Here is a 16701-nt window from a genome sequence, read left to right on the forward strand (position 1 = left end):
GGGCAATGAACAGAGCTGTGGTCCTAAACTGAGTGTCCCATGCTGGACTATGGACTGTATTCCGCCTGTGATTTGGAGCCACCATCACCACTGCCACCACTGACTTCTGACAGTTGGGAGAGTGAGCCCGACCCCGGGGTCCCCAAGTATAGCCTGACCCGAGTACCTGGGTCATCTGATGGAGATCAAGAAACTGACTGAACGCTGAGGAAAGAATGGTAGCACTTTAATAAGTTGTATAGTATGGTTTTAAATTGTGTCTAATTGGGTTTTATATTAGACATTGTATTATTATATTGTATTGTTTTATATTATTATGTAAGCCGCCCTGAGCCGGCCTTACTGGGAGGGTGGGGTAAAAATCTAAATAAATAAATAAATAAAACTGGCTTCTACTGTAGAGTTTTTGTCCAAATACCAGAGCATCATCCAGACAGTGCTGGCGTGATGATGTCACTTCCTGTGTGATGCTGGCCCCGAGGCCTAGGCCTTCTTTGTCCTTGTAAGCCCCCCCCACTGGCCAGCTGACCAATGTCCGGGGGTAGGGCTTGGTGGTGTTCCTCCATCATGCCTCCATCAGAGGGGTCTGGCAACACTATGACAAATGAAAGCTACTGTTGGTGCATGCTCAGGACTAAATGGATTGCTGAGGAACTTTATTTATTTATTTATTTCGATTTACTAGGCTGCCCTTCCCTACAAGTAGGGCTCAGGGCGGCTTACAACAAATAATAGACAGTCTCAATACAAAACTAAATTTAAACAATCCAATAATTAGCAGTAGGCAAAACAGTAAATGTACAGTGTATAAGATGGTGGAGAAATCCTAACTCCCCAGCCTTCCTGGGGGGGAGGAGTTACGAGGAATGGGGAATTATATGAGAGTTCCAGAACTGTAATTTTCTTGGCCTTCTGGTTCATTCGGGGAACAAACAGAAACAACAGTGGCCATCAACACTGGCAGGATGTCATACTGGGTTCAGCAATAAGGTTCTTCTGGGGAGGAATGGGAAGATTAATTTATGGGAAAGTCTTATATCTATCCTCTGCTGAAATCATATGCTCTGGGGTTTTTTTGTTTTTTAAATTACCTTTTCTGACTTTGGAAATGAAAAGTGAGGAGAGGGAGGAGGCCACTGGTGTGTACACATACATGCGTGTGTGTACATCAATACCTTTAAAGACCTGCAAATGCTCATCAGGCATTTTTGATTTTGCCCCCCCCTCAAAAAAAAGTGATTGGTTGAGTTGAGCACAGGAGCATTAGGCAAAATGTAAAATCCACATGAAATCCACAGGAAAGGTGAAATATTACTTTGCAAGTTCATGAAATATTACTTTTCAAGTTCAACATTTGATATCCGGTGCTGGGGGTGGGGGCATATCTGGAAATCTTGTTGATCTCTAAGATACTACTGGACTCAAATGTTGTTCTTCTATTGCAAGCCAACATGGCTACCCAGGTGAAACTTTCCCCTGTAGGAACTGTTCCTGTTGAAGCAAATGTTATGTTCCTATGACAAATACAGCTACACCTTCATGACACATCACAACTCCTGTGCCTCCATGGTAGGTGACCAGAAGAGGGAGCTACTGATGCCTTAAGCCTGTTAGGAAATGCTCTTCAGCACTACTGTTTCAGATAGCTAAAAAGAGATATTGATGTGTTTCTTTTTTGGATACCCCCAACCTAAAGCCCATTTGGCTCAGCAGTTTCTTGGGTTACCTGCCAATAAACCAGGGATGGTTCACCTTTCCAGTAAACTCTGAGCTTGCTCCATGTTGTCGGAAGGTCAGTATTCTTGCATGATTCTCCTTCCCTGAATCTTCTTTGCCTTGACTTCATCCTGCCCCTCAGTTACGGCTTGCTGCCTGCCTTCTGGATGCCACCTTGTTTGCATTGTCAGCTGTGCGAGTCCTGACAGTTTGCAGTACCAGTCGGTGCGGCCTCTGCTTTGATGTTGAGAGCCAAGGAAAGTTATCGCAATTAAAGTTAAGAGTGTGTGCAGTTGGATTCTCGTTAAACTGTTTGCTCTGTCCTAGTTGGCAAACAAAACGAGATAATTAAATTGTGTTTGCTGCAATTAGTACTTAACAATGTGCAGGGATGGCAAATACCAAAAGGGAGGTACCTCCCCTGCTGGAAAATCCTAAACCTAAAGCTTGCATGTAGGAATGGAAAGATTCTTGCACATTGAGAGCACATATGTCCACTTAGGAAGATAAATGGCCATGATCAGGGTCCTGCTTGGACTAGCTGCCAGGACCATCCTTCTGCTACCTGCTGAGTAAGTAGGATTTTAAGTGTGCAGCCAAAATTTCTTTGGCAGCCAAAATGTTACTGCTAGAAGAATTACATCTTGGTTCTTCCCCATCCCTCTTCTCTGTCACCTAACAGGGCCAAGTCACTTGCTGGGACTAATTCATGTGTTTCATTTTAGGGAGCAAAAATCTTCACTTGCTACTTAAAAGGTAAAGGTAAAGGTTCCCTTGCTCGCAAGCCAGTCGAATCTGACTCTAGGCTTGCGGTGCTCATCTCCGTTTCAAAGCCGAAGAGCCAGCGCTGTCCAAAGACATTTCTGTGGTCATGTGGCCGGCATGACTAAACACCAAGGCGCACGGAATGCTGTTACCTTCCCACTGAAGTGGTACTTATTTATCTACTTGCAATTTCTTGCTTTCGAACTGCTAGGTTAGCAGGAGCTGGAACTAGAGATGGGAGCTCACTCCGTCATGCAGCACTCGGGTCTCGAACTACTGAACTACCGACCTTCCACAGCCTGCAGTTCAGCATCTTAACCACTTGAACCACTTAGGAATCTGCAAATGTTCCCTTTCTCATTTCATTTGGTTTCATGTATTGTCACTGTTATCCTTTTCTTGATGCTGCTTCTTGTTCTAATGTTCTCGATTTGTTTGTGTGTTTTATGGTACTTATCTGCCATTGGTGCACACACTGGAATACTGAGATTGGATTGGGGAACATTTGCTGCGAGGTCTGAACAGTGCATGGTTTGAAAATAAAGAACCGTGGGTTCAATTTGCATAAGAAAGATGCAAAGCTGAGGGATGAGGGATTTTGAGTCACACAAGCCGGAAGAGGAAATTCAACAGCATCCTTAGTGTTCATTCGTGTTCAGAACGTTCTTTAAATAACTTCCACATTAAGGGTTAAACTGTCAGAGAAAATATTTAATCCTACCTTTAGTGTGTAGTGTTCTGCTTGGCTCATTTGCTGGAATAATTTTGGAAGCATTTAGTGCTCCTTGGGCTGCCTTTCTGTGATGCTGCTTATTTATAGTAATGACTGGTAAAGCAGTGGTCAATAATATCAATTGGACTTCATGAAAAGTTTGCGCCCCAACTACAGATGAGGATGAGGAAGAAAATGAAAGCTATTATGTAAGTGTCCAGGAAGAAGTTGATCATACACCTAAACAAAACATTCTGATAATCATCCCTCTGGAGAAAACAGTGGACTCTGTCATTAAACCCTGCTGAGGTCGCCACAGGAAACTGACACTGTTTGCCCAAAGCCAGAGCACTCTCCCAGAGCCTCTTTCTAGATCCCGTTGTATTTATTTCTGCAACGGGCATTATTTCTAGTCATAATCATAAGTGACTGGAACTCAAAAGCAGGAAACAAAGTAGAAGAAACAGAGATTGGCTTTATACCCTGCCCCTCACTACCAGAAGGAGTCTCAGAGCAGCTTACTATCTCCTTCCCCTCCCCCTCCCCACAACAGGCACCCTGTGAGGTAGGTGCGGCTGAGAGAGCTCTTTTGAGGACTGCTTGTGAGAGACCAGCTTTTAAAAGACTTGTAACTGGCCCAAGGTATCACCAGCAGCTGCATGTGGAGGAGTGGGGAATCAAATAGGCTCAGAAGTCTAAATTCAGTGTTACAGAGACTGGCACATAGAGGCAAAGAGAACTACTGTAATAACCAGTGTAAAGAAACAGAAGCAAAAAGCAAAAAATGAAGAACAAAAGATCTATTCTACAAGATCAAAGACATGAAATGAATGAGATGTTCCAGCTGGATTCAGGAAAAGAAGAAGCATTAGAGATCATATTGCAAATTTATGGCCCTGTCCATATGAGGCGGTTTGGGCTGGAAGGGGGGCAGAGCAAACGGGCGCGATCCCACGGCAACATCTGGGAATCGTTGCCTGCCCGTCCCTGTTCCGTCCCAAACGGTGATACCACGCTGTAAAAAAGAACCACTTACCTAGGTGGTTGTATCCCTTCCAGAGCTGCAAGCCGGGCCGTGGGATCGGGCAGCGCGTCCTTGCACCGCCGCATCCCTGCCCCCCGCCGTACTGAGCATGCTCGAGCATGCACAGTTCGGCAGCCTCCCCCTCCCATCGGACTTTCCTCCCCAACATCTGATCGTGCCGGGGAGCGATGCACTGTGGCTGAGGGGATCCGTGGGATCCCTCCGCGGCGTCTCAAGTTTGGTGCGGCTCTGATTAGCCGCGTTTCAGCCATCCCGTGTGGCAGCACCCTATGTTGGTTATTTGTGCATAAGAGAGAATTTATCAGGCCCAGTCACATGGGCCAGAAAATGCGGGGGGGGGAGTGTGGCTGTTTGCCCCGGAGCAAAATAACACGCGGCTGCCCGGTCACACGTCCCGTCGAGGTCCCGTGGTTAGGGCATGAGGTGCCGATGACATGACTATCCTGCAGCACGGCAAAGAAGCAGCGCAGTGCGATCACACCAGCAATCGCTAGGCGCCGCTTCCGTGGTAAACGGTAATATTTTTTTCTCACCAAAAGGTGAGCATGCGGATGATCGTTTCTGCGCATCCTGTGCAGACTTAAAAAAAAAACTAACCGGTTTGCGACGGGACTAGGACGGGTCGTGATCAGCCACGTTTTCCGGAAACGTGAAACTGGTACATCGTAAGTACTAGTTTTTTACTCCGTATCTTTGGCATGAAGCCACGGGTTAGCCACAGGTGCACTACACTTCCCAGATGTTTGTGTTTGATGGCGCCCGGAAAATTCGCCTCTCATCCATATCTTTAGCGCGGCAAATGCTCCGTGTGAACGGGGCCCAGCTTGTGTTTAATATACTACAGCAAAGCTTTTGACTGTGTGGATTGTGAATATCTATGGTTGGTTTTAAAAGAAAAGGGTGTGCCACAACATCTGATTCTTTTGATATGCAACCTATGCTCTGGAGAGGAGGTTACTGTTAGGACAGAATAAAGGTGTCAGACAAGGATGTGTGTAAAAAGCTTAATGTGGCTGCAATCACACACTCCTTTAGATCCAACATAGGTGTGAATGCCTGACAGATCTAAAGGGAGAGATCAGACAGCAACATCTGGGAAGTGTCCTGCAGTCATCAGCAACCCATGCTGCTCCACCACGGAAGCGGAGTTAAAAGACACTGGGGAAAGTCCGGTGTTATCTGGATAAGTTGGGTCATGGGCAGACTTTCCCCTACCTGACTACTCTAGCATGTTGTCATGCTGTCGGGATGGTCTGATCAGGCCATTCGGACTCCATGCCGTGTTTCCCCCCTCTCTTCGCAGTATGTGCATCATCACATACTCCATAGGGGGCCCTCAGTGCGGAGGTGCAATTCCTTGTTTATGTGCAAGGGAAACAAACTGCAAAAAAAAAAAAAAAAGACTCACCCACAATTGTGGGCTGTGTGATCCCAACTGCATGTCAAATTGCTCTGGAGGGAATAGCCTCACTTCCCCTCCGCTTCAATAGGCGTGTGTGACCGCAGCCTGTGTGTACTTGTACATGTGTCAAGCCTTTGACCTTATTTCTGAATTACCAGTGAGGCATTATGAGCTGTTGTTGTTAGCCATTCAGTTGTGTCTGGCTCTTGGTGATTCTGTGAGCTACTGTGGTGTAATGATTAAATGACCAAAACAGGACCAAGGAAACTGAGGTTCAAATTTGCAGTCTGCCATGATGTTCACGAGTTGCCCTTTGGGGTAGCTATTCAGTTTGACTTAATGCATGAGACTTTTTGAGGACAAAATGGAGGAGGTGAAAGCCATCTATTCTATACTGAGCTTCTTGGAGTAAAGGCAGGATAAAATTACAATGGATAGACTTATAAATCCAGATGCCCATGCCAAAGGGCACAATACAAACTGTACCTTTTAATCTAGATGATGTTGATATTGTAACATCTCATGGTTCATGGCTCGATGACAATCTAGCTCCTTCCAGGCCCAAGACTGCATTTTAATTTTTACTGTATCCCAAGATGTGACTTGATACTGCTGAAGGATGAGTCTCCTTTTTTCTTACCCAGATGTAAATTTGATGGGAACATTACACGTGATTGCCTCAGGGAGGCCTTTCTGTGTTGTTATGTTTTTGCCACTTTTAGGCTGCGGTCACACACACGAAATAATCCACTTTCAATGCAATTTCCAACTGGATTTTGCCAGTTCACACAGTAAAATCCAGTTGGAAAGTGCACTGAAAGTGGATTATTTTGTGTGTGTGACCGCAGCCATACTGTCTGGTAGCATCCTGTGCATCTGGTGGCTTTTTTTGTACTAGGGGAGAAATTAAGTGCTACATGGATGGGGGATAGATGGGGGATAGATATGCACCTGTTGAAGATCTTCCTGTCACATAATTGTTAAGAAGTGCAGAAATCTTGTCAGAAAAATGACTCTTGAAGTTTTAGTATCAATGTTGGTGTTTAGCCACGGAACCACTGTGGAGTAGTTTTGACTGTGTTGAGGGCCACTTATGTCTGTTTAGTGCAATCACATTATCATTCTGCTATCCTGCTACTACTGTCTACTACGAAGAGTCTTTGGCTGTAGATAAGGAGGAGACAGAATTTTGAAAGTTGTCTGCTTGAGTCAATTGCATTTCAGTTGCCTTTCTCCCCTGTGCCAAACAAATTCTTGATTTTTTAAAATTTTCATACCAGTTTCTCTTTCCTTATACCTATGTTTTCCCTTTCTAAATTAACACTTGTTCAATTCTGGGGGGACACTAGCTGTGTTAGTCTGTTATAGTAAAACAAAGTAGAGGTTCAGTGGTACCTTAAAGAGTTATTTCAGCATAAACTTTCATGAACTACATCTCACTTCCTCAGATGTGTGCAGTTCACAATCATTTTACAGTCAACTTTATAACCAAAGGTGATGAGGCAGGGTTTGGAGGAATTGTAGCAGAGACCCGTTGTAAATCATTCAGGTTATGTGAAAATGTCTGGAACAGATGTGGTTGTTACATACAATGAGTGAAGAGAGAGGTCAGATATTTATGGGCTGCAGATATAGCAAGGTCCAATCAAAATCCCATCAGTAATTTTTCAGCAATTTCACTTAAATGGCATTGAAATATCATAAAAAGCATCCTCAGCGACAGCAACAAAAATGAAGTAAACCCCAAATCAGAACGACAACATAGGCTGAGTTCAGACTGGCAGTTTGAAGCGAGAGGGAGTCGTGGCAAAAAAGAGCCGGGTTTTTCCAGTCACACTGCGCAAACTGGAGCATACCGGGAGGAGGCACGAGGGAGCGTTCAGACTGTTGGTCTGGAGGTGCGGCTGTAAGCGGCGTTTTCCTTGCACAGTGGCAAATAGGGCAGGATCTGGCCGCTGTGGCCAATAGGCACATCCAGCGACAGCCCTACCCCCTCTTCAAGGCAATCACCTGCACCTTCCTGGTGCCAGAGCGAGGCTAGGAGGTCAGTCCTCGTAAACAGCCAGTGCACATTAGTAACGCAGGCTGTTCCCGGCTTTTAGTGGTTAGCGTTCACACTTCTGGGAAGCAGAATGAAGCGGGATAAACGGGCTCTCCAGGGTTTGCTACCACTTTCACCAGGTATCTTTTAAACCCGGGAGGCAGGCGCTACAAGACTGGTGGAGTACGGGTGGCGAATGCCATACAGATGTGCCTGTGTGAACGGCCCCTTTAATCCACTTGTGAAACGTTCCTCACATGTGTGTATATCGGGGCAAACTGCCAGTCTGAACTCAGCCATAGAAAATCCAAAGGAAATGAATATGGCTAAATCAGTATGCCGCTATCTGACTGTTCAATGGTTATTTTCTCCCCTTGTGCTTTGAGCCCCATTGTTTCAACCTAGCTACACACGTTCCTCACTGCCAGCAGTAGTCTGGCCACTAGAAGTTCCGATGAAGGCACTGATTGAGATTTTGTTTCCTGTAACCTTTCAGGGGTCTCAAGGGACTGGAAAGTAGGTCTTCATTTGAGATATGGAGTCTGGTGACAAAAACATAGGATCTGTGATGAAGTGCTGACTGCTATTCCCTCAACTTTCCTCAAACACCTCAAATCAGGATATCAGAGCTTCAGGTCTGATGCCAGTTGGAGTATCTACATCTCGTTTGAACAAGCATGTCCCAGCACAAGTTAAAGAGCATGTGGACCTCCGAGCAAGGGTCCATCTCTCACACCACCACCCTTTTGTCCTGGGAGTATGAGGAAACATGCTCTGTAACAGACCTCTGGTCAAATATAATGGCATCACATTTTCATTTCTTGGTGTTTTTTTCCCCTAAGAGAGATTCAAGATAACATAATTCACAGGTCTGCAACAAAAATAGAATGTCTCCTGACAGCTGTCACAGTCACCTGGTGGGCAACATGAAAGTGTGAAGCTCATAGCACTTCATGCCAAAACCATGTTTGGTTAAGAGAGCTTTAGGTAGCCACAGTGCTCTTTTTCTTGATGGCTGTGACTGTGATTGGTTTGTAGGCGACCTCTTATTGCATGGTTTAAAAACTTCTGCATGAAGAAACTGACTGTACAGAGGACCAATTATGCACAGCTTCTAACTGTAGTTTCTTGCAATAATGTTGCTCCAATGATGGGTGGGGGGGACCTTTATAACCTGCTTTTCTGTTAATCAGCCTCCCTCCAAGGGGGTGTATAATAGCTAAAAACCAATTGACAATAAAATGGCACTACAAGAATTAGCTTAAAATCCAGCCAAACAGTAATAAGAAGTGCAATTTTAAAAAATCAGGTCTCAAATGCTTAGCATGAAACACTTCTAAGGTGATGGTTGAAGAAAATCAGGCTTGATGCCAAATAACAGTGTAGGCCTAAACCCTGAAGTCAGTGGGCTTAGAAGAGTGTGTTGGTGAGGATCACACTGTAAATTACTTGGGGTCTGTGGAAGGTGATTCCAGAAATATGAAACCACCATTTGTAGGGGGGAAAGCCCAGTGTCTGGTTACCACCACACAACCTCTGATGATGTGTGTGGAGTGGGATCGGAGAGCATGGTTTCAGATGGTGACCTGAATTTTGTTTAGCTTTTTACAGAAGATTTGTTGTTGTTGTTGTTGTTCAGTCGCACAGTCGAGTCTGACTCTTCATGACCCCATGGACCAGCTCCCGCCAGGCCCTCCTGTCTTCCACCGTCCTCTGAAGCTGGCTCAATTTCATGTTTGTTGCATCGATGACACTGTCTAACCATCTCATCCTTTGTCGTCCCCATCTTCTTTGACCTTCAATCTTTCCCAGCATCAGGGTCTTCTCCATTGAGTGCTCCCTTCTCATTTGGTGGCCAGAGTATTTGAGCTTCAGTTTCATTATCTGGTCTTCCAGGGAACAGTCAGGGTTGATTTCTTTTAGGATTGACTGATTTGATCTTCTTGCAGTCCAAGGGACTCTCAAGAGTCTTCTCCAGCACCATAGTTCAAAAGAATCTAATCTTCGGCGCTCGGCCTTCCTTATAGTCCAACTCTCGCAGCCATACATAAGGTCCCTAGTGATATGGAATGGTGAAAGCCTACCAAGGACCATCTCTTTATATATTAAGTGTTGCCATGTCAAGATTTTCCAGTAGCAGTACGTAAGGCCTGCATAGGCCTGCACAACTTGTGATCTCCCAGTGCAGGCCACCTATGTCAGGATTGTCAGATCTGGGTTGAGAAATACCTGGAGATTTTGGAAGTGGAGCCTGGAGAGGGGAGGGTTTGGGGAGGGGAGGGGGGGACCTCAGCATGCTACTGTGCCATACAGTCCACCCTCCAAAGCAGTCATTTGTCTCCATGGGAACTGATCTTTGTAGTCTAAAGCAATGCTCCCTCTAAGCTGTGGAGTCTTGTGAACAAAAATTCTACTTTGTGAGCTACTGGCATTAAAGTTGTGAGTGAGCGATTTGGCTGCTGCATAAATTAACTTGCTCTGGAGCCATCCTTCCTGAGCGAAGACAAAAATGTGTGAGCTGGAGGCTAAGAAACTGTGAGCTAGCTCACACTAACTCAGCTTAGAGGGAACACTGGTCTAGAGGTCAGTTGTAATTCCAGGTGATTGCCAGGCCCCACTTGGAGGGTGGCAAGCCTACTGATCATATGCGGTGGCCTGCTAGATGTTTGGCAGTTTATTGTTTTTGTAAATCCTGGCAAACTGCAAGCAGCAGATGTTTATTTGGCTATTGTACTGGCTGTGGATTGGAGGCTGACAAGTTGTTAAAGCATTGCACTAGCTATGTATTTTCTCTCCTCAGCAGTTTCATGATACTGTCTGTAATGCTTATTATTATGTAAATTTATGGGGGAAAGTTGAGGAGATGCATAGCTACCTAGGCACACTTGAACAATGACTATGGATGGGCACGAACCAGAAAAATGCAGTTTGTGTCAGTTCATGGCCACAAACCAAACCATGAACTGAATCGAACTGGGAGGTTAATATGCAAACTGAACCGGTTTGTGGCATCACAAACCCCATTGAAAAGGACTACAGTCCCTTTCAACGGGGTTTGCAGAAAGTCCAAAAAACAAACAAACCCACGAACAAACAGATGAGCATTGCGCTAGCTATGTGTTTTTACATAGCTATTTTTTAGCTATGCATTTTTACTGTCGCGTCCTCCCTTGGTCCTCGGGGTAGCACCTCTTTTGGCCGTGTTGCCGAGGTCTGGGTTGGGCTCCGGCAGGACGGGCGGTCCAGAAGGCGGTCGCGTCCAAAAAGGGAGAGGGAGTGAGGGACCTCAGACAGGCAGGGGACGGGGTTAAGATCACCCCGAACGTCCCTCTGCCAGCACGCTGCGAACGTTTCCCGCTCTCTCTCTTGCTTGCCGTTTTCTCTCTCTCTCCGTTTCCCTCAATGTCACCGCATGCTCCTCCTCCCCGGCCCCTTCTCCACCCTGCCCTTTTATCTCCCCGCCCCGCTCCCGGGACCGCCCCTCCGTCCCCCGGCTTGGGCCACGCCCCACTTTATCTACTGAGACACCAGTAGGACGTCTCCGGGGTGGCGGTTGGTACGCTGGCAGCAGCCCTGGTTGCTTCTGTGCCGCGCTGCTGGCGCCGCTCCGCGGCTGCTCCCGCCACTCGGCGTTCGCTCTCGGTCCGTCGGCCCCACTGTCTTGCTTCTCTTCTTCCCAGAGGCTGCTCCGCGGGCCCTGGTCTCATCCCCTGGTGCGGCCGGTGTGGCATGCGTTGAACGGGATCGCTGCCCCCGTCTCTCACGCTGGATCGCCGGGTCTTCCCCTTTCTGGTAAGGTATATGGTGGGGGTCTTGGGGGTTCGCTGGGGGTTCTGGGGTCCAGCCCTCACGGCCCGCAACCCCCGGAGCGGGACATTTACTTAGCTATTTACTTTCACTCCTCAGGCGTTTCAGGCTTTTTTTGCAGTCCCTTTAAAGTTTAAAAGGACTGCAGAAGAATTGCTGAAAAACAGCTGAGTGGCAGGAGCTGTTTTGGGCTTTCTTCTGTAGTCACTTTAAAGTTTAAAGGGACTGCACAAGAAAGCCCAAAACAGCTGCGGGGCAGGGAACAAAATGTTCTTGCCCCTCAGCCATTTTTGCAGCTTTTGCAGGGAACAGAAAGCAGGTGTTTAAAGGAACTTGAAGTCCCTTTAAACCCCTGCTTTCTGCTGTATCCATGAACCACCACAAAGTGCTTTAAAAATTTGTGGAAGTTCATGATGGTAGACCTATCATGAATTTTGGTTTGCGAACCACGAAGAGGGCAAGATTCATGATGAATTTTGCTTCGTGGTTCAGTTCCTGCCCATTCCTAACAATGGTAGCAAAATTCATTCCTAATCCTGTATATACTGTGGAGAGTTCCATGCAATCTGATGGAAGAAAGTAGTGCTTTTTTTAGGGGCACCACTGGAATGGAAGACAAACAAGAAGAATGATATCCAAAGAAGTGGGTTGGATTAGGCCTGTGGTACTCAATCAGTGGCTTGGGAGCCATATGTGGCTTCTTGACATGCCATCTGTGGCTATTTTGAGCACTGTTTCCCAATGTGGCACACCCCCATATTCCAAGAAAATGAGCAAGGCCGTTTACTAGGCCTTCTGATTGGCAGGTGGTTTGCATCTCAAACAGCTGCTGCCACAGCAGCAGCTGAAAGACAGGTAAGCTGCAAACTTCTTCAGGTGCTGGCCCATCCTCTCTAATACCTCTCCTCAGCATTCTCTGCAGCCTTTGCACTCCCATCCCAGTACCCAGGCAGCTGCCAGTTACCCAGGAAAAGAGCAACTTGTCCATGATGGGGTGTTTGTGGATCATGATTTATTTATTTATTTATTTCATATATACCCCACCCTACTCCACAAACAGGCTCAGGGCAGTTCACAACTTTGTAAAACAATAAATAATGATTCATAAAACATCACAGATACTTTGATCAATTAAAATCCCAGATGGCAGCATAACAGTTCTGACTGCAATGACTGCTGCACTAATGTCAGGGAGGACTCATTTCTCTCAAAGCCAGAACCAGCTGATGCTGGCGCCAGTTGGTATTGGGAGTGCCCTAGGAGGAGGAAGTAAATGAAGCAGACAGGTTGAGCAGGGAAGGCTGGTGTCATTTGGGCGTCCACTGCCTCAGCCAAAAGCCTGATGGAACAACTCCATTTTGCAGGCCCTGGGGAATTGTACTGAATCCCACAGAGCCCTGATCTCAATTGAGAGCATGTTCCATCAGGCTGAGGCAAGGCAGACATCCTTTGGGCTGGGGACTACCAAGCAGTGCTGTTCAGAAGAGCACAAGGCTCTTTGGGCCACATATGGGGAGAGACGGTCCCATAGGTATGCTGGTCTCTGGCTGCATAGGGCTTTAAAGGTTGATACCATAGCGTGGAATCTGATATGGTACTCAACTGACAACCAATGCAATTGGCACAGCACTGGCTGAATGTGATTTCACATAGATGTCCCAGTCAGCAGGCACACCACTACATTTTGTAACAGCTGACGCCTAAAGCTTCTGAATCAGACACAAGAATAGGTGTGCATGGAGTGAGTTGCGGTAATCTAACCTGGAAGTGACCACTGCATAGATCACCATCATGAGGTCATAGGGAGAGGGGTAAGGAACCAACTGCCTGACCAGCCGAAGATGGTAGAAGGCTGATCTGGCAGCATTGATGACCTGGAACCTCCATAGAAAGGGGGTATCCAGGATCACCCCTAAACCCCTCACCATTGGGATTGGCACTAGTGCTGCCCCACCAAGGGCTGGGAGTTGAATTCCCCATCCTATTCCCCCACGACTCAGGTACAGGACCTCCTTTTTATTGGGTTCTGTTTCAGCTGATTCTGCTGCAATGAACCAGCCATGGCCCCCAAAGCCCTGGCCAGATTTTCTGGGCCGGAGTCAGGCCGGCCATTCATCAGCAAAGTCAGGCCAGCTGTCCATGGCTTTCCTCCATGACCAGCTTGCTCTCCTCTGGGTACTTTGGCAATCTCAGGCCCCGGTCACACGGGAGGTTTTGGGCCGGAAGAGGGACGGATCGGGGGCGCAGCAAACGGGCGCGATCTCACCGCAACAGCTGGGAATCGGCGTGCACCCGTCCCCGATCCATCCCTACAGCCCAGTGCTGCAGAGCAAACTCCCCCCCCAATTAAAGAGTAGGACTTACCTGGAACGCCGCAGCAAGCACGGCCGTGGGATCACCGGCGCGTCCGTCGTCGGGAGCATTCGAGGCTCCTGGCCGAACTGCGCATGCACACGCATGCGCAGCCGGCTGCCTCGGTCTCCCGTCGGTGGCTTCCTCCCCGGCATCTGATTGTGCCATGGAGCAACCGCGCGGCGGCTCAGGGGATATGTGTGATCCCGCTGCCGCGTGTCTCTTTTGGTGCGGCTCCAAAAAGCCGCACTTTGGCCGTGTTTTTTTCTGCCGTGTGGCAGGGGCCTCACTCTCTCAGTTGAGCTGCCATGCCTCATGCTGAGGAGAAAACAAGAAGGCAGAGAGAGAGACTCACTCCAGAATCACAAGGGCTAGTCAATTTTGAACAGTGGTACTCTGTGCTACATGCACAGAGGTACTCTGGTAATTAAAAATGTTATATATTTAATATTAATAAGTTGTGGTATCTTATATTATTGTATGTGTGTTTGGTGGGAAGGTGCACAGAGTGTACAGTGATCATGTGGTGCATCTGGTTGGAGGTAATTGCACATGTGGGTCTCTGTGAGTGGTGTAATGAATACCTCTGAACCAGTTTTTCTGCTAACATCAGGGGAGGCAGTTTCTTCCAGTTGTCCCACAGACCCACAATTTGCCCTCATGTTCTTCCTCAGGGCTTCCTGTCCTCCAGCATTTGGGAGAGATCAGTGAGCTGCAGTGAGTGGAGGAGAAAGAAGCTTTCTTCCAATGATGGAAGTGCCTTCTGTTAAATGAAGAGTTTAGTCTGGTATCAACCTATTATGTTTCAGGTTAATGCATAACTGTGAAGTTTGGGTTTTCTTACTGACTAGCTCAAACTTTAAAGTCCAACATGGGAGGCTAATTCTTTAGGATCTCCTAACCTTTGTGAAATGATTCCTACAAGAGCTAGACACTGGCCTTTTTAGATCCTAAAGGTTGAAATGTTTCAGCAGTTTTGAATCGCCCTTTTACAATGAGCCATGAGCAATTTCCATTCTTAGCACCTCAAATGAAGGGACTCAGTAAAAAGGGTAAACTAATTTTACTTCCCCTGATGTCAGTTCATTTGTTGTGTCCCAAGTGTTAATGTCATGCATCTTCAAAGAGATTACATTGAGAGTCTGAAAGGTCAGGTCAAATAAATGACCTTTTCCTCCCTTGCCATGTTTATATCACAGCAGTAATTAGTACTAACAGCTTCAAATGTCCATTCCAAACACTTGATCACACAGGCAATTTACACTAGCATTAAAAAATGGTGTTAGAGGAATTCCTTTGCAAAGGCCTGTGGTTTGCAGACCAAAGCTTTCAGCTGAACCTCGTGTGGTCCAAGATTCCAGAACTTCGTTTTGCACCTTGTAGATTTATGCTCAAGTGCTTCTAAATGCTTAGATAACTGGAATGACCTGGACAATCCAAGTTCAGTTGCCTGTGATATGGTAATAATAGGGATTCCACACTGAGCCTTAGAAATAATGGCAAGCTAAAATTTAAGATTGAGCCCAGCACTTGACTCTTTTTGCAAACACTTTCAGCACGGGAGTTGCTTTAACATCTGTGAAATGGAAGATAATTGACAGCTTTTCAAGATGAGGAACACAGATGGGGTTTCCTTGTTTCTGCCTTTTAGAAGAAGCAAGCAACCATTTCTTTGCTCTTGAGTGGTTAGTTCATGCCAAGAAGTCTTTGAGTCATAGGCTTCCAGCAATGAATTCCCATTTCTTTCATGGTTTTGGGTGATATTTGAAGAATGAAACACAGCTGTGGCTCTCTGCATTCAAGTGATAATCACTGTCCATTGCAACTCTTGTTCAGTGCTGAAGCCACTTCAGGTTAATTTTATTGCCCTGTTATTTATTGGCATTCATACATTTTGATGAAGGACAATAGCCTTAGCATGCCACCTATAAATTGTAATGGATCAATGGAATGAGTCAATCTCATTTGGCACTGTCTAAGTGCTACAATCCAGTGGGGCAGGACCAACCGGAATGAATAAAAAAGATTTTTATTGTTCGTAAGCCAAAAAGTAATATCTCTTCCCTGTGATTTATCTGGTGGCTGTTTTGTTATTATTATTATTGTTATTTATGGCATACAGGTACACTTTTGCTCTGTTTGCATCTGAACATTAAATTGTTCAGGTTCTTTTTCTTGCAAGTTCTTAGTGTTCTAAATCACTTTCTCATTTTTATTTCTTTGTTGAATGCTCACAAAACCAAATAGTATACTTGAAACAAAATGCTTCCAGCAGGCCATAAAAACAGCTTCAAAAAGTAGAATATCTCAGTTTAAAGTTGTTGTGTTTTTTTTTTTAAAAAAAGGTTTTGATCCAGTATTTATCAGTCACGGGGACCACATCACTCAGTTCTTGTTCCATCTGCACTGGCTTCCAAGCTTCTTCGCAGCACAATTGAAGTTGCTGGTATTGACCTTTAAAGCCTCGTATGGCTTTGGAACAGCATACCTTAAAGACCTTACTCCCATACAAACTTACCCAAGCATTATGATCATCTTCAGGGACTCCACTTTAGGTAGCCTCATCTTCTGGGGCTAGATGGGTGGCAACACAAGAAAAGGCTTTCTTGGGTCCTGTTCACACTAGACGGTTTGGGCCGGGAGAGGGACGGATCGGGGCCGCAGCAAACAGGCGCGATCCCACAGCAACATCTGGGAATCGTGCTGCGCCCGTTCCCAATCTGCCCCTCCCGACCAAAACCCGCAGCAAAAAAGAACCACCTACCTAGGTGGTTCTTTCCGAAGAGCCGCATCCCTGCCGGCCATGGGATCGCCGGCACGTCTTTTCGCCGGCGCATCCCCGGCCCCCGGGCGTACTTCGC

The sequence above is a fragment of the Gekko japonicus genome, unplaced genomic scaffold, assembly GCF_001447785.1.
Source record: "Gekko japonicus isolate JY-2015 unplaced genomic scaffold, Gekko_japonicus_V1.1 scaffold327, whole genome shotgun sequence".
NCBI lineage: Eukaryota > Metazoa > Chordata > Lepidosauria > Squamata > Gekkonidae > Gekko > Gekko japonicus.